We start from the raw sequence: 20,192 nt of genomic DNA, 5'->3' as shown, positions 1-20,192 counted from the left end.
GGTGCTGTCTGATCTGCTGTGTTCCTCCAGCTTCACATTTTATTGATTCTGACTTCCAGCATCTGCAGTCCTTAGTATCTCCTTAACTTTTTAAACTCTCATTTCTCTTTCTGCCTTGTGCCTTATCTTTTTTTTGTACTTAGGTACCTTGGCACCTGAGATAGCACCACGTGTGGCAACATTATATACTTTTCACCTGTACTTCTGTACTTGAGTACACATGACAATAAAATCTAAAATTCAACTCTACATCTCCGAGTAGTGAAAATACTTTCTCCACATCCACTCTTCTCAGGCCTCTCAGCGTAGTGTAAGTTTCAATCAAATCCCCCTGATTCTTCTAAACGCCATAGTCTTCAGACCCAGAGTCCTCAACTGCTCCTCATATGTCAAGCCCTTCACCCCCACGATCATTCTTGTAAACATCCTCTGGAATCCCTCCAATACCAGCACATCCTTCTTCAGATATGGGGCCCAGAACTGCTTACAATATTCCAAATGTGGTCTGACCAGAGACTTATACAGGCACACATTCGGCAGGCGGAACATGATGTGGAAAACTGGGAGATCACCCACTTTGTTAGAGTAGAAAGCAAAATCTCATTTAAATGGATCAAGACTGCAGAATGTTGATGTACTGGGAGATCTAAGTGCTGTTGCACACAACATTCAAAAAGTTAGCTTGCAGAGCGCAGCAAGTAATTAGGAAGGCAAATGCATCATTGACTTTCATTTTGGGGAGCTGTGCTGCAAATGAGACTATTAGTGAGATCAATACCATGTCAAATTTTGGTCTTCTTATCTAAAGAGGCATTGGACACAGTTCGAAGAGGGTTCACAGTTTTGTGTCCTTGGATGAAGGCAAGGCCTTTTGACAAAAGGTTGAATAGGATGGTCCTATACTCATGGGAGTTTAGAATAACGACTGGGGACCTTATTGAAATATGATGGACTTGACAGGGTAGATGCTGGGAAGATGTTTCCCCTCATGAGAAAGAGTGAGCGGGGGGGGGGGAAGAGGCGGGGACAGATGGGGGAAGAGCAGGGATGGGGCGAGAGAAGAGACAGAGAGAGAGAAAAATGGGGGGGGGGGCGTGGGGAGAGAAGGAGAGGGAGGAGGACGACGACAGGCGGGAGAGAGAGCACCAGGGAGAAATGGGGAAGTGTGAGACAGTGGAGTGAGAGTGGAGTGAGAGTGGAGTGAGAGTGGAGTGAGAGTGGAGTGAGAGTGGAGTGAGAGTGGAGTGAGAGTGGAGTGAGAGTGGAGTGAGAGTGGAGTGAGAGTGGAGTGAGAGTGGAGTGAGAGTGGAGTGAGAGTGGAATAAAAGACAAGATGGATTACTAGGTTCCTGATTGGGCAGAGGGACCTACCTGCTGGGTTGAGGAAAGGGTGGTTGGGCCTCCACATTGCCCCAGTCTAGCAGCACAGATGGGGTCAAGTGCCAGAACCCTAACCCTAGGAAGATAAACATCATTCCCTCCTTGCCGTTGGAACACCAAAGAATATGCCTCATCCAATGGGCTTTGTTTATAAATAAGGGATCTCCCATTTAAGAGGGTGATGAGGATTGGGAGAGTCTTTGGAATTTGACTCCAGAGAGAATGATGATTTATTGAATTTGAGCGTGATGAACAGATTCTATATATGGAGGAGGAAACCATGGATTATCGAGGGCAGATATAAAATAGAGTTGAAGCAAAGATTAGATCTGCTGTAATTTTATTGAACAGTGGTGCAAGTTTAAAGGGGCCAAATGGCCTATTCTTGCACTTATTTATTCTTATACTTAACTCAGCAGGAAGTGGAGTCCCGATATCTATAAGCTCATGATTACGCAGTCACAGGTGGATTTTACATTACCCCTGGACACTCAGCTGGAGGCAATGAGCTGCCTTACCCATTACATGAAGCACACACATCCCTACGTTACATCCAAACCAACCACAAGGTGTGGAGCTGGATGAACACAGCAGGCCAAGCAGCATCAGAAGAGCAGGAAAGCTGACATTTCAGGTCTGGACCCTTCTTCAGAAAATTCATCCTTCTTTATCCTTTGTAGAGTTCCGAGTTCATTGACAAACTGTTCTTTTCAAAAGGTAACTTGATCTGAATACCTGAAGCTATTTCCCAGACAGTTCCCAGGTTGTGAATGGGTTCTATTCTGGGGTCCATTCACAGGCTAATTTGTTCGTAAGTCAGAACCCAATGCAAAACAATATAAAGTAGCTGGTCATAAGTGCAGGAAATATACATTAGTCAGGTCTTTAGAATCATACCACTGTATGGGATTGAGTTCATAATGATGGTTCATACGTTGGACCTTTGTAAGTCAGGAACTTTCTGTAGAATACAAAGAAGACCCGCAAAAAAGGAGAAAAACAGATTTAAATTTGGAGAGAGAGGTAGATTCGATTAGATTCCCTACAGTGTGGAAACAGGCCCTTCGGCCCAACAAGTCCACACTGCCCCTTGTAGCATCCCACCCAGACCCATCCCCCTATAACCCACACACCCCTGAACACTACGGGCAATTTAGCACAGCCAATCCACCTTGCCTGCACGTCTTTGGACTGTGGGAGGAAACCGGAGCACTCAGAGGAAACCCACGCAGACACAGGGAGGATGTGCAAACTCCACACAGACAGTCGCCCGAGGCTGGAATTGAACCCAGGTCCCTGGCGCTGTGAGGCTGCAGTGCTAACCACTGAGCCACTGTGCTGCCCAAATGTAGTACCAATGATGCTGGGCTTGCATGTCAGAGGCCCAGACTAATGCTGTGGGTTCAAATCCTATTGTAGCAGCTCATGGTGTTTAAATTCAATATTTTTTTTAGAAATCAGAATTGAAAGCTAGTCTTTGAAATGGTTACCATCAATTGTCATAAAAATCTATCTGATCCACTAATCCCCTTTAGGGAAGGAAATCTGGTGTCTTTACCCAGTCAGCCTACAAGTGAAAACTCCTGAACTACACCAAGATACTGAAATTCTGAAATGACCTAGCAAGCCACTCAGTTCGAAGGCAATGAAGGACGGGAAACTAAAGTTGGCCTTCCACAGGAAAGTAAAGAAATTAAAATGCAGAATAAAAACCAACGGAACTGCGATGTTGTAAATCAGCAAAAGAGAAGGGCTCAGTAGGTCTGGCAGCATCTGTGAAGACAGAGATACAGTCTGGTGACCCTTCCTCGTAAAAAATGCAGAATGTCCCAACTGACACCACTGTGAATAAATAACACTCTTTCTGAAGTACAGTTGGAAAAACCGAGATAAACCAAGATAGGTCTTCTCTGCCAAGTGATGGCACTGAAGATGCATTGACGGTAGGAAAGGTTAAAATCAGGAGGCCACAGAAGATGACCCCAAAGAATACTTAATGGGCATCTCAGCGATCACTGTCAAAACTAAAATAATTTGAACTGTGAATACTTGTTGCAAAGAGAAAACATGGTGCCTGTTTGTGCACAGTAAGCTCCCATAAACACTGCAAACACGACCTGATAAACTGCTTTATCAATGATGCTGATAGTGAGAAACAGATTTATAGACCTTGAGTAAAGGCCTGGTATGGCTCACTCTAGCCAGTTATCAAACACATGAAACAACGCTGTCACTAGTACTAAGTGTTTTTCATGCCATTGATGCTTGTCAGATCATTCCAGCAGGGAATCCTGCAGGGATTACTGGTGCATTTGTCACACAAACAAAACAATTTGCATTTGTACAGTGACTTTTTTTTTAGTGCAATAACCATCACACTGGGACCTATGGCTTAAATAGCTGAAGATACGTCTATCAGTGGTGGAGGGAAGTTAATGTGGGATGCACAAGAGGCCAGTCTCATCAATCGAAGTCCCGGAGGGCTAGAGAAGGTTACACAGCATGGAAGGGATTGAAAATGTCTCCACTCTAATGCCATACGAGAATACCAAAGTTCAGGCGTTACTAGACCAGGAAACAAACAGTCTAGTTCAACAAATTCAAAACTGGTCTAGGCCCGATACATCAGCTTTTGTGCTCCTGAGATGCTGCTTGGCCTGTTGTGTTCACCCAGCCCAACACTTTGTTATCTTGGATTCTCCAGCATCTGCACTTCCCATTGTCTCTGAGGACTGAGTCTACTGGTGTATTCACTGGAATTTAGAAGAATGAGGTGGCACCTCACAGTCCCTGATGGGACTGAACAGGCCAGATGCTGGAAGAATGTTCCTGATGTTGGGAATATAGAACATACGGCCCTCAATGTTGCGCCGACCTGTGAAACCAATCTGAAGCCCATCTACCCTACACTATTCCATTATCGTCCATATGTTTATCCAGTGACCATTTAAATATCCTTAAAGTTGTCGAGTCTACTACTGTTGCAGGCAGGGCATTCCACGCCCTTATTACTCTGAGTAAAGAATCTACCTCTGACATCTGTCCAATATCTATCAGCCCTCAATTTAAACCTATGTCTCCTCGCGCTAGCCATCACCATCCGAGGAAAAAGACTCTCACTGTCCACCCTATCTAATCCTCTGATCATCTTGTATGTCTCTATTAAATCCCCTCTTAACCTTCTAACAAAAACAGCCTCAAGTCCCTCAGCCTTTCCACATCAGACCAACCCTCCATACCAGGCAACATCCTGGTCAATGTCCTCTACACCCTTTCCAATGCTTCCACATCCTTCCTATAATGCGGTGACCAGAACTGCATGCAATACTCCGATGTGCGGCCGCACCAGAGTTTTGTACAGCTGCAACATGAACTCATGGCTCCGAAACTCAATGCCTCTACCAATAAAACCTGACACACCGTACACCTTCTTAACAGCGCTATCAACCTCGGTGGCAACTTTCAGGGATCTATGCACATGGACACCAAGATCCCTCTGCTCATCCACACTACCAAGAATCTTACCATTAGCACAGTACTCTGTATTCCTGTTATTCCTTCCAAAGTGAATCACCTCACACTTTTCTGCATTAAACTCCATTTGCCACCTCTCAGCCCAGCTCAGCAGCTTATCTATGCCCCTCCGTAACTTCACTATTGACAACTCCACCGACTTTAGTGTCATCTGCAAATTTACTAACCCATCCTTCTACACCCTCATCCAGGTCATTTATAAAAATGACAAACAGCAGTGGACCAGAAGTCCAGAACAAGGGGCCACACTCTAAGAATAAGGGGTGAGCCAATCAGGACTGAGATGAGGAAGAATGTCTTCACTCAGAGTTGTGAACCTGTGGAATTCTCACTCACAGAAAGCTTTTGGGGCCAGTTCATTAGATATATTCAAGAGGGAGTTGGACATGGCCCTCGTGGCTAAAAGGATCAGGGGTATGGGGAAGAGGGTGGGAATGGGATACTGTGCTTGCCTGATCAGCCATGATCATATTGAATTGTGGTGCAGACTCGAGGGGCTGAATGGCCTGCTTTTCTATATTTCTATGACTTGGATCCCTTCTCAGGGGTCCAAAGGAGAGTTATAAGACAGCCCACAGGATAAAGCAAGGGGAGCCTAGGGAAGATAAAGCTTGGCCAAGGTTGAGTTTTTTTTTGCTTCAGGTCACTTATTTCACAATTGTGACTGGAATCCTTGTTGAATACAAGTAGGTTGGGAACACGAGACTCGAGTTTCTGGAAAGTCCCCGTCACTCCCTGCTATTCAAATCCTAACCGTTGGAAATTTCTGAGTAACTGTAAACAAATTTCCCAGATGTTAGCGTGAAGCTTGAGGCTTCAAAGAAACAGCCAGACTGCTGACTGTGAATTCAGCTCAAGGAGGCCTGGAAAATGCAGCACTTTCAGATGGGCTTTAAGAAAGCTCCATCTTCTGGTCAAATACAGCCAAAGCAGGGCTGTGCTTTCCGCACGAGAAGAGGCTTCACAATAGATCATTTGTTCATCCTACTGACTAAGACAGTGTCCATTTTAACTTGAGGTCATCCAGAACTCTGCTATCTGTACCTGGCCCCAATCAAAGAGACAAACCATAATTTTGCAATAAGATACAGTGTGTGTCAACTCCAAATAGCCCAATCCCCTTCTTTACAAAACTCATAAATAACATTTAACTCAACCTGACAATTTATGATCAATGTAGGAGCCCTTTCATTTTTATTGTAAATTAAGATGTGCATTTTTGCAATGCACTTGTAATTATTTGTGCATTTAAATGTTCATAATTTTACAATTTTTAAAATTATTTTACACTACATTTTTGTTTTAATGATGGTCTAAAACTGTGTTGCGAACTGTGGCCACTTGCTCTACTTGTAACATGACATGTCAGTATCAGCCACCATGATGATATTTCTATAAATCAATGATCTAATCTAAATCCCACCTAACCTGCACTACACTGTCTCCCACAGTGGAAACGCCTCAATGTTAAAATCATCAACCTTGATTTCAAATCCCTCCCTGACCTCATCCCCTCCCGATCTCTGTAATCACCCTCAGTCCCAGAAGGATTATTAAACCAATAATCCAGCGGTCAAGGTTAATGGCTGGAGAGAATGGCTCAAATCCTACACCAGCAGCTGGTAGAATTTAGATTCAGTTTACGATGACTCTCACGGATTGTTGCAAAAACCTATCTGGTTCACTGACGCCCTTTAAAATTTGCCATCTTTACATGTGTCCCTATAGCTAATACTCTCAGTTCTTAACTGCCCCTGAACAGCTTGGCATGTTACTCAGCTAAAGAGCATTAGCAATTGGCAACGCCCTCATCCCATCAAAAAAATTTTGTTTTCAAAAAACCCTGAGAGTTCTCTGTGCTCCTCTGATTCCAGCCTCTTGCACATCCCCAATTTTAATCATCCCATCATTAACGGCCAGACCCTATTCCCTCTCTAAGCCTCTCTCCTTGTTTAAGATCCTCGTGTTACACATAAGCCAGCCAGGTAAGGACAGCAGATTTCCTTCCTTATAGGATGGAAAAGAATCAAAAGGGCTTTTACTGTGCTATTAGGCTAGCTTTTTTCACTGAATTCAAGTTTCACCATCAACCATGGTAGAGTTTAAACCCATGTCCCCAGAACCCTGGGGTTCTGGATGACTGATCCAGTAACATTACCACTACACCACTGCCTTCACTCTTCACAAACTTTGTTAAATCAGGGCTTTTAAAATAATTGTCTTTGCTCGAGAGCGGAAAGTCATTGTTTGAATTGGAGCTGGTCTTATGGTCACATGAGTGAAAACTCTCCCAATTAAGTAAAAACCCTGTAACTTTCTCTCCCACCAAAGGAAAAGCTGGGAATTATTGTAGTGTTTGCATTTGTGAAATCAAGAGTCTGAGTTCAGAGAATTAGCTGCAGAGAAGGAAGAGTTTCAGGGGCTGTCAGTGAGATCATAGAGAGGTCACTTTTTGTGGTTCAGCGAGTTGGGCTCTTGGCTGAGTTTCAACCCTCTTCCACAGTGGACACAATGGAAAATAAACCTAGGCTCTTTTACTAACAGTGCTGAGGAAGTGCTGCCTTGTCAGGCGTGCCTAATTTAAGTGTAATGCTGTACCGAGGGCACTTCTGCACTCATAGGTGGCTGTAAAACATTCCCACAGTGTGTATTTCAAAACCAGGCAGGGAATTCTCCCCAGTTCGCAACCAGCATTATCAAAGAAACAGGTTTTCTTTCTGTTACTGCTTTGTGGGAGCTTGCTGTGTGCAAATTAGCTGACAGGTTTCCTACATTACAACAGATAGGGTAGTGAAGAAGGCATTTGTTATGCCTGCCTTTATTGGTCAGTGCATTGAGTGCAGGAATTGGGGAGTCGTGTTGCGGCTGTACAGGACATTGGTTAGGTCACTTTTGGAATACTGCATTCAGTTCTGATCTCCATGCTATAAGAAAGATGTTGATAAACTTGAAAAGGTTCAGAAAAGATTTACAAGGCTGTTGCCAGGTTTGGAGGGTTTGTGCTATAGACAGAGGCAGAATAGGCTGGGGCTATTTTCCCGGGAGTGTCAGCGGCTTGAGGGTGACCTTTTATTAGTTTATAAATTCGCGAGGGACATAGATAGGGTGAATAGTGAAGGTCTATTCCCTAGGGTGGGAGAGTCCAAAACCAGAGGTTGGATGTTTAAGGTGAAAGGGGCAAGATTTAAAAGGGACCTACGGGGCAATTTTTTCATACAGAGGGTGGTGTATGTATGGAAATGAGCTGCCAGAGGAAATGGGGGAGGCTGGCACAATTATAATATTTAAAAGGCATTGGATGGGTACATGAATAGGAAGAATTTAGAAGAATACGGGCCAAATGCTGGCAAATGGGGTCAGATTTAGGATATCTGGTTGGCATGGATAAGTTGGACTGAAGGGTCTGTTTCCATGCTGTACAGCTCCATGTTTCAATGACTCTAATGAAGTCTTTTAGCTTGGAGCCAGCGAAAATGGAGAACAGTCATTCAGGATGGCACCGAATGCATCCAGAAGGTGAAGGGGCAAAGTCGAGGTGATAAAGCAAATAAACAAACCTCCAAACTAGCCAGCTACCTAACCCTTCAGGCACCATCTGCCCTGCAATGGCAGAATCTGCAGATCATGCATTGGGATTGTCAGCCATGGCAGAACCTGTTGAGCTGGAATGGGAGCAAATCAACCCCGATCCCACAAGACTGCCCAAGAGGAAGTTTCCCTTTCTTCCAACTGAGCATAGAATACAGGAAGATTAATGTTTTGAGCTCAGCACTTCCTCAAAATGAAATAATGAGCACATTTGTATGTAGGATAGAAGAAAAGAAAAAAAGTGGGAGTTGGAGTGGTTAGACAACTTTAATCTAAGAGAGGAGTTAATGAGTGGCCAACAGGTATAACAACATAGCACTCTGATACCAGACTAATACTCTGGAAGCAAAATCAGAAATTGCTAGGGAAAGTCAACAGGTCTGGCAGGATCTGCAGAGAGAAAGCAGAGTTAACTTTTGGTTAACAGTGTCGATAGAACTTAAGTAGATCACTGGACCCAAAATGTTAACTCTGCTTTCTCTCTGCAGATGCTACTAGACCTGCTGAGTTTTTCCAGCAATTTGTGATTTCCAGCACCTGCGGTCCTTTGGTTTTTAATAATCTGGAGGCCTGGGTGAAAGATCTCTCAACATTATTCAAATGTTATGGCAACTGAGGCATTTAACTTCAATTAAATACACAGTAATATTTGTAACGATGACCATAAAAATACGGACTGATGTAATAACTCACCTACTTCATAAATATTCTTTAGGGATGGCAACCTGCTGTCCTCATCTCTGGTCCTGTAAGTGCCTCTACACACAGCAATGTGTATGACTCTCAGGTGGTCTACTGAGACCTCCTGTTCCCAAAGCATCCAGGGACGGACAATAAGTGCTGCCTTTGTCGGTGATGCTCACACCCCAAGATCTGAATTTTGTTTAAAAGCAGAGGCACATTCCTGAAACGTTTTGACCTGTAGGAATCAGGACAAACACAACAGTGCCAAATTTCAAACAAAGAATCACAACAATTTACACTACAGGAGGAGAGAGTCAGCAAATCTCTGCTAGTAAGAGGAATATGTTCAAACCCTTTTTTGGGTGATACAGGAGCTTTGGGCACCTGAAGCTTCCCCTATTGCTTTCAGACAACATCTTGACGAAGTCCACTTTCCAATCAATCAGCACTAATTTTTCCAATAGAAAACATTGCTCTGGTGGTTTGAAATTTGGAATACTTGTATTTGTCCTGATCAGTGCCAAATGAAAAGCTCTGGGAACATTACTCTTTAGTGATATTCCAGTTCTGTACTACTGAGCAACTTTGTTTCACAAGAATCAATAACAAAACACTTAGCATTGTTATGTTTACTCCTCTTATAGAAGTGGCAGATGCTCTTTATGTTCCAGGCAGCTTCTGTTCTCTTCTTAGACTTTTACCTATCCTCCAACTTTTTTTTTTGCTTTTTTTTTGTGGGGTCCACTTCATCACTTTAATGATTTTAACCCTGACATCATCCAATTTTTCCCTATTTACGTGAGATAAGATATCTATTCAATAACGGTTATTTGGAGTTAAGGTGCAGATTAAACCAGTCTAACCGAATGGGAGGATAGGCTCAAGCAGTTAAAATGTCTCTCCCCAATCCCGTGTACCCAAAGCAGGTTGGAGAACCCGGGATTATTCTCCCCATGAAAGCAAAGATTAAGAGGAGACTTGGTAGAGCTGCTCAAAAATCATGAGGGTCCTGGAATACATTACCTAACAGCATGGTGCAGGGAGACTCAGTTGAGGCATTCAAAAGGGAAGTGGGTAATTATCTAATGAAGAGGAAAAGAATTTGGCAAGGGGGATGGGGAGGAAAAGCACAGTGTGGAACGAGTTGACTTGGTCAACAGAGTTAGCACATGCACAAATTGCCAAAAGCAATCATTCTAGGATAGCAGTTTGCAGGTGATTCTGTGTCAAAGCTTCCTTTTTGCGAGTGTAATGTCTCTTCCTCACAAACCTCAAGCACACCCCTTACCAGCCCTGATTTCTGTTGCTTGTTCCCCTCCGCTTAAAGGCATCTGTCTCACAATAACCCAACTCTTTCAGAATATGTTACCCAGCTTGACATGTAGTAAACCATCAAGAAAAATGCAGCAGTATTTGTTTTATATCATGTGTATGGCTTATTGGTTCAGTTCTTGGCTATCTTTCCTGCTGATTTGCCTTTATGTGGATAGTGTACTGAGCATGATGTAGATGACAAGCTAATTTTCTTCCAATCGAACTGAGAAACAATCTCACTTTTTAATCTATTCTGTTAATAAAGAGCCAAAAGCATTTGTCCTTCCAAATTTGCTGTGCACTGTTGCCCAACTGGCAACATTAATGGGGGAGGCAATATCCTAGTGGTATTATCTCTGGGCTGTTAATCTGGGGAAGGGTCACTGGACCCGAAACGTTAACTCTTGTCTTTCCTTCATAGATACTGCCAGACCTGCTGAGCGTTTCCAGCAACTTTGCTTTTGTTGTTGTTGTGGTTTTTAATCTGGGGACCCAGGTTCAAATCCTGTCAGGCCAGATGGTGGTGTTTGAATTCAACAAAAAAAAAACCTGGAATTAAAAGTCGAATGATGACCACAAATTCACTGCTGATGGGAGTTTTTTTCCCTACCAATCTGGTTTGCTAACACCTTATGGTGAAGGAAACGGTTATCCTAAACTGGTTTGGCCTATATGTGACTCCAGACCCACAGCTTTATTCTGAACTACCCTCTTGGATGGGTACTAAATGCTGGCGTAGCCAGCGACGACCTCATCCTATGAATGAATAACAAATAGTTTGCACTTTGGATATCTGAGGCAACAAAAGATATACACAATTAATCAACTCTACAAAGTAAATGTTGTCTATTAATAAACATTCCTGGAAATCTGAGAAAACCAGCTCCTTACCACCCTGCTGTGATTTGACCCACATTGGATTACTGGCGTTCTTTCCCTGCTTCCAGGATACTGTTCAATGTTTCAAACTGGAGAAGCCCCAAAAGTTCAGTCTAAACAAGCGAGGTCATGGCATCAAGTCCTAAGCACAGGGACTTGCCCAGATTCAAGGAGTTTCCATTCGACTTCTCATAACAAGTGACTTTAAGAAAATAAAACAGACAGCATAAACAGTCACGACCAAAATATATCAACACATTGAATATATTGTCTCTTGTAACTGAAGCCTAACTTGTTACACACAAGAAAAGGAGGCCGGGCAGGTGATGTGATTGAAGCTGTAGCACGTGGGAGTTGGTGGACACCAGTCTGTATTCTGCATTAATCACATCTGGAGTAATTGTCTACTCCTTGACAGTTGAGAGCTGGAGTCCCAGCTTCAGATACCGCGATATATCAGGGTGTGGAAAAGACACTTGGCCAATCTGTTGCAGGAAGGAGTCATACCACCTAAAGCTAGGTACTTCAGACTCTGAGACAGGATGGTGCAATTATGGGTGAGGCAGGTAGGGGAACCCAAAAAGGTGGCATGAATGGGCTCCAGTCCTCACATTTGGCCAAGCAAGATGCTTTAGCAAACTGTGTAGACATGAACGTGGAATGCAGGAAGGTTAAGCAAACTGACCACAGTGTCATGATGTAAGAAGGCACTGAAGTGGGGGTATGGGTAATGAATAACAATGTAGTTGTAGCAGGGAGAGATAGAGAGGGAGAGAGAGAAGGGACAAAGAGATGGCAGAACATCAGACAGGTCAGTCATTTGTGACTCCCTCCCTTTCCCTGGTAGTGGCCTTTCCTCTCCCCTTCGCCATTGGACACTTCCTCAAACTATAGAGAGAGCAAATCCTCTACCCCCCAAGCAGAGGATTTCAAATTTAATTTAATGATGGGAACAAATAAGACAGCACATCTGCCGTTGAATAAAAGGCAAATCAAATGCTAGCAAAAAGTTAAACCATCACTGGCAATGGGACACATTACTTCAGTAAAGATCCCAACGGTTACAGTGAGAGTCAATACCCACATACCTGGCCAAGGCTCCTACGTCCTACGGAAACTCCTCTGCTTTACAGTAAGTTCACACCCTTTCCTTGGCACTCTGCCCAAGCCTGGGAGAAACAAAGTTAACTCTTCACTGACACAACTTCACCCTGCACCTTGAGGACAAGTCCATTCCAGTAAGAACAGAGGAGTGCAAATGGTGGTGCAGAACTGCAAAACACGGTGGGTCAGTGGTTAGCATCATCGCCTCACAGCACCGGTGATCTAGGTTCATTTCCAGTCTTCTAGGTCTGTGTGGAGTTTGCACATTCTCCCCTTGCTTGCATGGGGTTTCCTCCAGGTGCTCCGGTTTGGCCCCACTGATGAAAGATGTGCAGGTTAGGTGGACTGGCCATGCTAAATTGCCTGTAATGTCCAGGGGTGTACAGGCAGGGTGGGTTAGACATGGCAAACACAGTGTTATAGGGTGGGATGTGATTCTGGATGGGAGGGTCTTTGGAGGGTTGGTGTGGACTCAACGGGCCAAATGGCCTGCTTCTGCACTGTAGGGACTAAAATGTTTTTAAAAATCAGGCCGAATCCCAACGTTGGTTAGGCCACAGCAACAATATTGAATGCAGTTCCAGAATTTACATTATTGGAGGGATATGATAGGACTGAACATGATGCAGAGGTGATTAAACGGAATGCTGCCTGGAGTGGCCAGTTTCAGTTACAAAAGGAGATTAGACAGGCTGGGCAAAAAAGAAACCTAATTAAAACGGCAAAAAACGTAAATGACCGCAGATGCTGGAAATCCAAAACAAAACCAGAAATTGCTGTAGAAATGCTAAGTGGACATCGAACCCTGAGAGAGAAAACTGATGGTAAACAAAAGGAAGCGGTCAAGGTCAGATTGGGTGAAATCAATGGCTGCTAGTGGGGTCCATTAGTGGCTGTCAATGGGTTGTTTGTGGTAACAGTCTATGTGATGACAAGGTCTGGTGTGTGGAAGTTGGGATAAGGACATGGGAGAAGGTGCTCAGGCCCTAATATGTTTAACCTTGTTTTTGAGTCTGGAAGGCTACAGGGCCTCAAAAGCGGAAAATGAGATGCTGTTCTTCCAGCTTGTGCTAAGCTTTGCTGAAGCCCTGCAGCCAGCCTGAAACAGAGATGTTGGCCAGGGAACGCAATGGTGTGTTGACACACTGGCAATTAAAATTTCAGCGTCATTTTTGTGGACAGAACATAGATGCTCTGCAAAGTGGTCAACAAATCTGTTTTTTGTCTCTACAGTTTAGAGGAAATCACATCTCAGTTTCCACTTGGAGACTCTACAATCTTCAGGACTCAATATCAGTTCAATAGTTTTAGTGTCTGAACATCTTCTCCCACGTCCTTACCCCATCCCCACACACCAGGCCTTGTCGTCATATGGGCTGCTGCCTCAACCAACTCATTGTCCTCATTAGCAGCTATTGATTACCCCAGGCTGAACTTTACCCATTCTCTTGTCTTCTCAGCTGTTGTTCTCTCTCTCTGCACTCCATCTCCACCTATCAATCACTCCTCCTCCTCCTCCTCCTCCCCACTCTATCATCAGCATATATACCAAATCTTTTCCTGGCTACATCTGAAGAAGTGTCACTGGATCTGAAACATGAATTTTGTTTCTCTATCCACAGTTGCTGCCAGACCTGCTGAGTTTCTCCAGCAATTTCTGTCTTTGTTTTGGTTAGACTGGGGCAGTTTTCCTTAGAAGTGAAGTGATTGAGAGGGAAAATGATTGTGATGTAAAAATTTATGAGGGGCATGGATAGGGTGGACATGAAGAAATGTTCCCATTGATGAAGCAATCGTTACAAGATGGCACCATCACAGAATGGTAGTGTTTTGGCTCATTGCAGCCCGTCTGCTCCAGGCTTGTAGCGAAGTTTTCTCATGTACTTTCTGCTTTCTTTCTTTCCCCTTCATCATCTTTGAGGCCAGAGTGCTGTTGGCTGGGCAATGGCTGCAGCGTCAGAGGTGTGGACTGGAACTCCCAGCAGCGGTAGACCAAGAGCCTGGAATCTTGGTGGCAGCAATACTTGGAACCTGGACCCCTGGCGGCAGTAGGCCCGCGGCCTGGACTTCCAGTGGCAGCGATGCACGGAGTGAAGACTCCTGGTTAGGGAAGGCCTGGAGCCTAGACTCTTGGCAGCAACAGTGCCCAGAGCCTGGGCTCCTGGCAGCGGTAGTCCTTGAGCCTAGACTCGTGGCGGTGCCTGGAGCAGGGAGACCTGGCAGCAAAACACCCTGAACCTGGATTCTTGGCAGCAGTGGTGAGGCGGCGGCAGAAGCGGAGCAGGGGTCTTCCGGGCATCAGCGTCATCATTGCCAATCACAAAGTGAGACTCCTTTATGACCAGGGGACCCTGTAAAGCCCTGAAGCCATGCTTGAGACAGAAACAAAAGGTGAACTCTTATTTAGGTAATTTCCTTCTATCCTTATTGTAACTCAAAATGGCACCGGACTGTGGCGACTAAACACTTTTCAATGTACCTCCAAGATATGTATGACAATAAATAAATCACTTATTCCTTCAATGACCAGGGTGAAGCGTGTCATGGCAAGGGGCAGACAGTTTAGAGGAGATGGGAGGAGAAACCTTTTCACACAGGTGGGAATCTGGAACACATTGCCTGTAAAGGTGGTTGAGGCAAAATCCCTCACAACATTGAAGAAGTATTTATATGTACATTTGCAATACCAAGGCTTACAAGCCTATGGTCCAAACGCTGGAAAACGGGATTAGAACAGTTAAGTGGTTGTCTTTGGCTGGCATGGACACAATGGGCTGAAGGGCCTTATTCTATACTGTAGATCTCTACGACTGCTTGGCCACATGCCGAACTCCTCATGCAATAGTTGGCTCCACTGAAGTCACGGTTTAGGTGGTCAGCATCGGGGGTTGGTGCAGTGGGAGAACTGTTGATTATCCAAGTCAAATTTCTATCCCTTAAATTTTCCCTTCTTGCGTCCCTGCTGCTTCCCTCCCCGCTTTGGGAAAGTGAGAGACAGGTCGTGGGTGGAGCTGGATTGAACACAGTCATGATGACATTGTAGTTTTGAGTTGCTGCAGCGGTTGGGAAATGGCACAGAGGGGAATCACGTCGTACCTGGAGCTGACACCCTGAACTGCAAAGTGCAAAAACAAATGTGTTCTGCCAATTCCCTCAGAGTGGCAGTGAAAGTTCAATGATCGCAATGGCTTCAGCTGTGACCCAGTGAGTAACCCTCTCACTTCTCACTCACCAGTTATGTCCCTGGCAAGGAATTTTGGCCCGAATAATCAAGACTGACCTCCAGTTCAGCACTGAGTGACTTCTTTTGGATAAGAAGTTAATTAAACCTACATGCCGTCTCAGACAGGTGTGAAAGGCCAAGGGACAATATTTTAAATATGCGTCCTCTTCACTAGCCTGGTCAACATTCATTGCTTAACCAAAACTGGAGAATAAGATTATCCGGGTTGTCATCAGCTCCTGATTTGTGGGATCCTGCTGTGCACAAATCAGCTGCCTTCTCTCCTATGACTTTTCAAGAATACATTATTGGTTATAAAGTGCACTGGAAAAGCTTAACATTGTTAAAGGTGCTGTGTGAAAGCAATGGTTACTTAAAGAATATGTCTTTGCAGTGAGCCAGAGGGGTTGGTGGGTTGGAGGGTTGGAGACACAAAGGGAGGGCAAAATTAACTAAAGAAATTTTGTTGCCAGAGAAGGTGACAGCTTCTCCTGTCAAGCACTTGTCTCTTGTTTACATTGACACAGCCTGCACCCAACTGGGGCACAGAATTCTCGAGCAAGCGTGGCTGTTTCTTAAAGCTGATATCTCTCATTACAAAACCCTTTGGATCAGTTCCCACAGGGAATTTCCCTTCTTCCAGTAATGCAACCACAATTTCTCCATTTGACATGCACAAAAAAATTCTGAATGGAATAACTGAAGGCAAACTCACCCCCGTTCTTCAGTTCTGAGAATTATATCTAGAAGAAACAATTACGTAAGGAGACAGAACAATTCTAGCCGTGATCTAATTTGTCTCGACCGCTTTACTAATGGCATAGAGTTAGATAGTCAAAAACAATTATATTATAGTCATCTAAAAACTAGTAATGACTGTCAACAATTGTGGCCATTCTCTGTTATTATACAAGAAGTGGATAGGTATATGAATTGGAAGGGTATGGATGGATATGGGCCACATGCTAGCAAGTGGGACTTGATTAATTTAGGGTTTCTGGTCGGCCTGGACAAATTGGTCTGTTTCCATGCTATACAGCTCTATGACTCTTAAGTGCCAGAGAACTGGAGGACGGATAATGTGAATCCACTTCTCAAGAAGGGTATTGGAGATGAACCTGGAAATCACAGACTGGTGAGGCTCATATCTAGTGCTACGGAAACTTTCAGAGAAAATGCTGAAGACGCAAATTAATACCTTCGTGAAAAGGTATGGGTTAAGTCAGGATAGTCAACATGACTTTGTCGGAGAGAGGTCACGCCTAACAAATTTGTTAGAAATTTTTGAAAATGGGATCAACTGTGCAGATGAGGGAAGTTCAATTGAAATAGTTTATATAGATTTTAGCACAAGGTCCCAGATGAGAGACGGATTGAGAAAGTTAAAGCACACTGAATTCACGGAAACTTGGTGAGACGGATCAGAAACGGGCTTAGTAATCGGACATAAAGGTTAGTGGGTAGAAGGCTGTTCGAGTGACTGGAGTCCAGTGTCCTGCAGTGTACCACAAGGATCAGTACCAGGACCCTTATTATTTATGTATATAATGAACAACATGGATGCAAATGTGGAGGGGAGGGCATGGTAAGCAATTTGCAGATGACACCAAGATTTGCAGAGTGGTTAATAGTGTAGAAGATGGTTGTAGGTTATGGGAAGATATAGATGGGCAGACCAGAGTCACGTGGCATTTAACTCTGATAAAAGGTAAGGTGATACACTTTGGAAGAAGAAACAAGACGAGGGATTATTTAATGGATGGCAGGACATGGGTAGCTCAGAGGAGCAAAGGGATTGTGGGTTAATTACTCACAAATCCCTGAAGTTGGCAAAGCACAGTAATAGGATAATTAAGAAGGCATGTGGGACACTCGCTTTCATCAATCGTGGCATAGGGTATAACAGTAAGAAGGTAACATTGTTGTTGTACAGACTGTTGGCCAGACCACAGCTTGTGTACTGTGTGCAATCTGTGATAGCACTAGAGGGGGTACAGAGGAGATTCACCAAGATTTTGCCTCGAATGAAGAAATTGAACTAAGGGCAGACTTGGATTGTTTTCTTTAGAGCAAAGAAAACCAAGGAGGGGACATGATTGAGACGTATCAGATTATGAGGGGTATGGACAGGGTGAATAGACAGCAGCTGTTCACCTTGATTGAGGGGTCAATCATGAGAAGCTATAGCTTGAGGGCAAGAGGTTCAGAGGGGATTTGGGAAAAATACTTTTTCATTCAGCAGGCGATGGTAATCTGGAATGCACTGCCTGGCAAGGTAGTGGCGGCCGAAAACCTTACAACCATTAAAAAATATTTGGATAAGCACTTCAAATATCATAATATTCAATGACATGGGACACGTGCCAGAAATTGGGATTAGCCCACCTTTACTAGTAGTTAAGTCACTGAAGACTTAATGGGCCAAAGGGCTGTATGAATCTATGGTCTAAATTCAAACAGAGACTGAACAATTTGATACTGAGTTCAGAATTCTTAGTCATCAGAAAGGCTCAAAGCTTTTGGAACATCTAAGCCTAGACTTTGAAATAATGGAGTTTTGACTGTTACAAACACAAAGAACATTTTGTGCAGCTCAAGAAGACACAAAATTTGATAAGAGGATGAAAACAAGGATCGCATCTGTATAAACTACAGAAGCTTAATGTGCCAGGAAACTTTTCATTTCTGCATAGCTGACAGCAAAAGAAGATGCAAATACAGATTGTAAAAGAGGCGTTTTTGCCTTTGAAAGGAGGAAGATGGGTTCCTGAGTGCAGAAGATATTTCCAATTATGGAACATGTGAAGGTCTGGGGTCAGTAAACATTGGTCAATGGTTGTGGTCAACATGATTCCTGGGATTTGCTGGGGGCTGGGAAGAAAATAAACTGGAAACTGCAAGTATCCAGTGGTTGACAGTCGTGATATACAAAGGCACCAACTTCTGGCTTCCATCTGCTAAATGTGGTTCTCATAAAACATCACTCAGACCAGATAAGGAGAAATTACTTCACCTAGAGTGAACTTGTGGAATTCTCTACCACAGAGAGCCAGTTGAGCTCAAAACATTGTATGATTTCAACGTACAGTTGGATACACCACTTGGGGCTGAAGGAATGAAAGGATATAGGGGGAGTGGAAACAGGAATTGGCTGACCATCCAACTCAAAGCCATGAGCCATAATGAATGATGGAGCAAGCTCAACAGCCAATGGCCTGCTCTTGCTCCTATTTTCTGTTTGAGTCATGCTGATCAAGGGCAGAGAGGCAGCCTGTGTTCTTTAGATGGAATACCTCGAGGATCTCTTCAATCAAGACATTTGAGTTGTAAAGTCTGAAAATTTCTATTTCATTAAAAATTACCAGGCAGGTACTTTAGTGGAATGAAATTTTTTAGCAGGTGTGACAGGAGATACAATATATGCCCTAGCTTTTAACTGCTCCCTAACATCCAAGGCTCTGAACAATCCTTCCAAGTAAAGCGATTTACTTGTACTTCCTTCAATTTTGCAGTACATTCACTGTACATGATGCACTATCTTTCATTAGGGAGGTCAGAGATCCGGTGAACACCTCCATTCAGTGTGTGTATAGCCTGTTATTTCAATTCGCCCCTGGCTCCTGTCTGCCATTTCCATGCTTGGCTGGCTGCGGTGCTCCAGGTGAGTTTACGCAACGTAAACTAAATCTGGTATCCTACACTGTAACACTGTTCACACTTCAAAAAGGTCTTAACTGGCTGTTGAAGTACTTTAGGATGTCCAGTAGTGGTGATAAGCGCTTTCTACTTACAAATTCATCCTTTCTAGATGGAAAGAACTGCTCACCTTTCTGGCTATTGTTTTGTCTCAGAGAGAAAGCAGTGAATGTTAGAAACTGTAGACTTAGTTCATTGGTATAAACCTACCTCCAGATTGATCAACCTCTCCATCCATGGAGATCATTTTCTTGTGATCGCTATGAACCAGTCTCACTTGGGGATCACTTTAAGGCATCTTCCTAAATAAATTTCAAATGACCACAAAATGTGGGACGTATGTTTCTTCCAATATCCACTTTCAATTCAGCACGTTAAAGCCTTCTGAGCTCAAGACTGAGTTCAACAGTTTTGGGTCACATGTTTTGCCCCCATTTTAACTGGGGTTTCTTTGCTGGTGTGTTTCTTCCCCACCCTCCCAGTTCTCTCCTATTTCTGGTACCGTGTTCAGACAGAAATCATGCTGCCACTCTAGCTCCCTTCTGTCTAAATACATCTTCTATTTATTTAGGTGTCCCATTAACAACCTGACTGTTTCTCTCACCATTGAGTCTTTTGAAATTTAATTTCTTCTGTTGTTATCTTATCACAAACCTTCCCTTTTGATTTTCTCCCCCACTCTCAGTTTGCCTGTTCAACAACTATTGTGTGTGTTATATCAGGGAAAGCGATAGCCAAGTGGTATTATCATAAGACTTTAATCCAGAGACCCCGAGTGATGTTCTGGAAA

General features: G+C 43.8%; 1 protein-coding gene across 1 annotated transcript in view; it reads right to left on the bottom strand.

Moving 5' to 3' along the window:
• The window catches only part of pold1 (polymerase (DNA directed), delta 1, catalytic subunit), a 140,512-nt gene extending 128,372 nt beyond the window's left edge, over positions 1–12,140 (bottom strand). The window contains exon 1 of the mRNA XM_048521169.2: positions 11,392–12,140. The gene's annotated coding sequence lies outside the window, so the exon portion shown is untranslated. The remainder of the gene's footprint in view (positions 1–11,391) is intronic.
• Positions 12,141–20,192: the final 8,052 nt, after the last annotated feature.

Source organism: Stegostoma tigrinum, chromosome 38, assembly GCF_030684315.1.
Source record: "Stegostoma tigrinum isolate sSteTig4 chromosome 38, sSteTig4.hap1, whole genome shotgun sequence".
In the NCBI taxonomy this organism is placed as follows: domain Eukaryota; kingdom Metazoa; phylum Chordata; class Chondrichthyes; order Orectolobiformes; family Stegostomatidae; genus Stegostoma; species Stegostoma tigrinum.
This window is presented reverse-complemented; position numbering and strand designations above follow the sequence as displayed.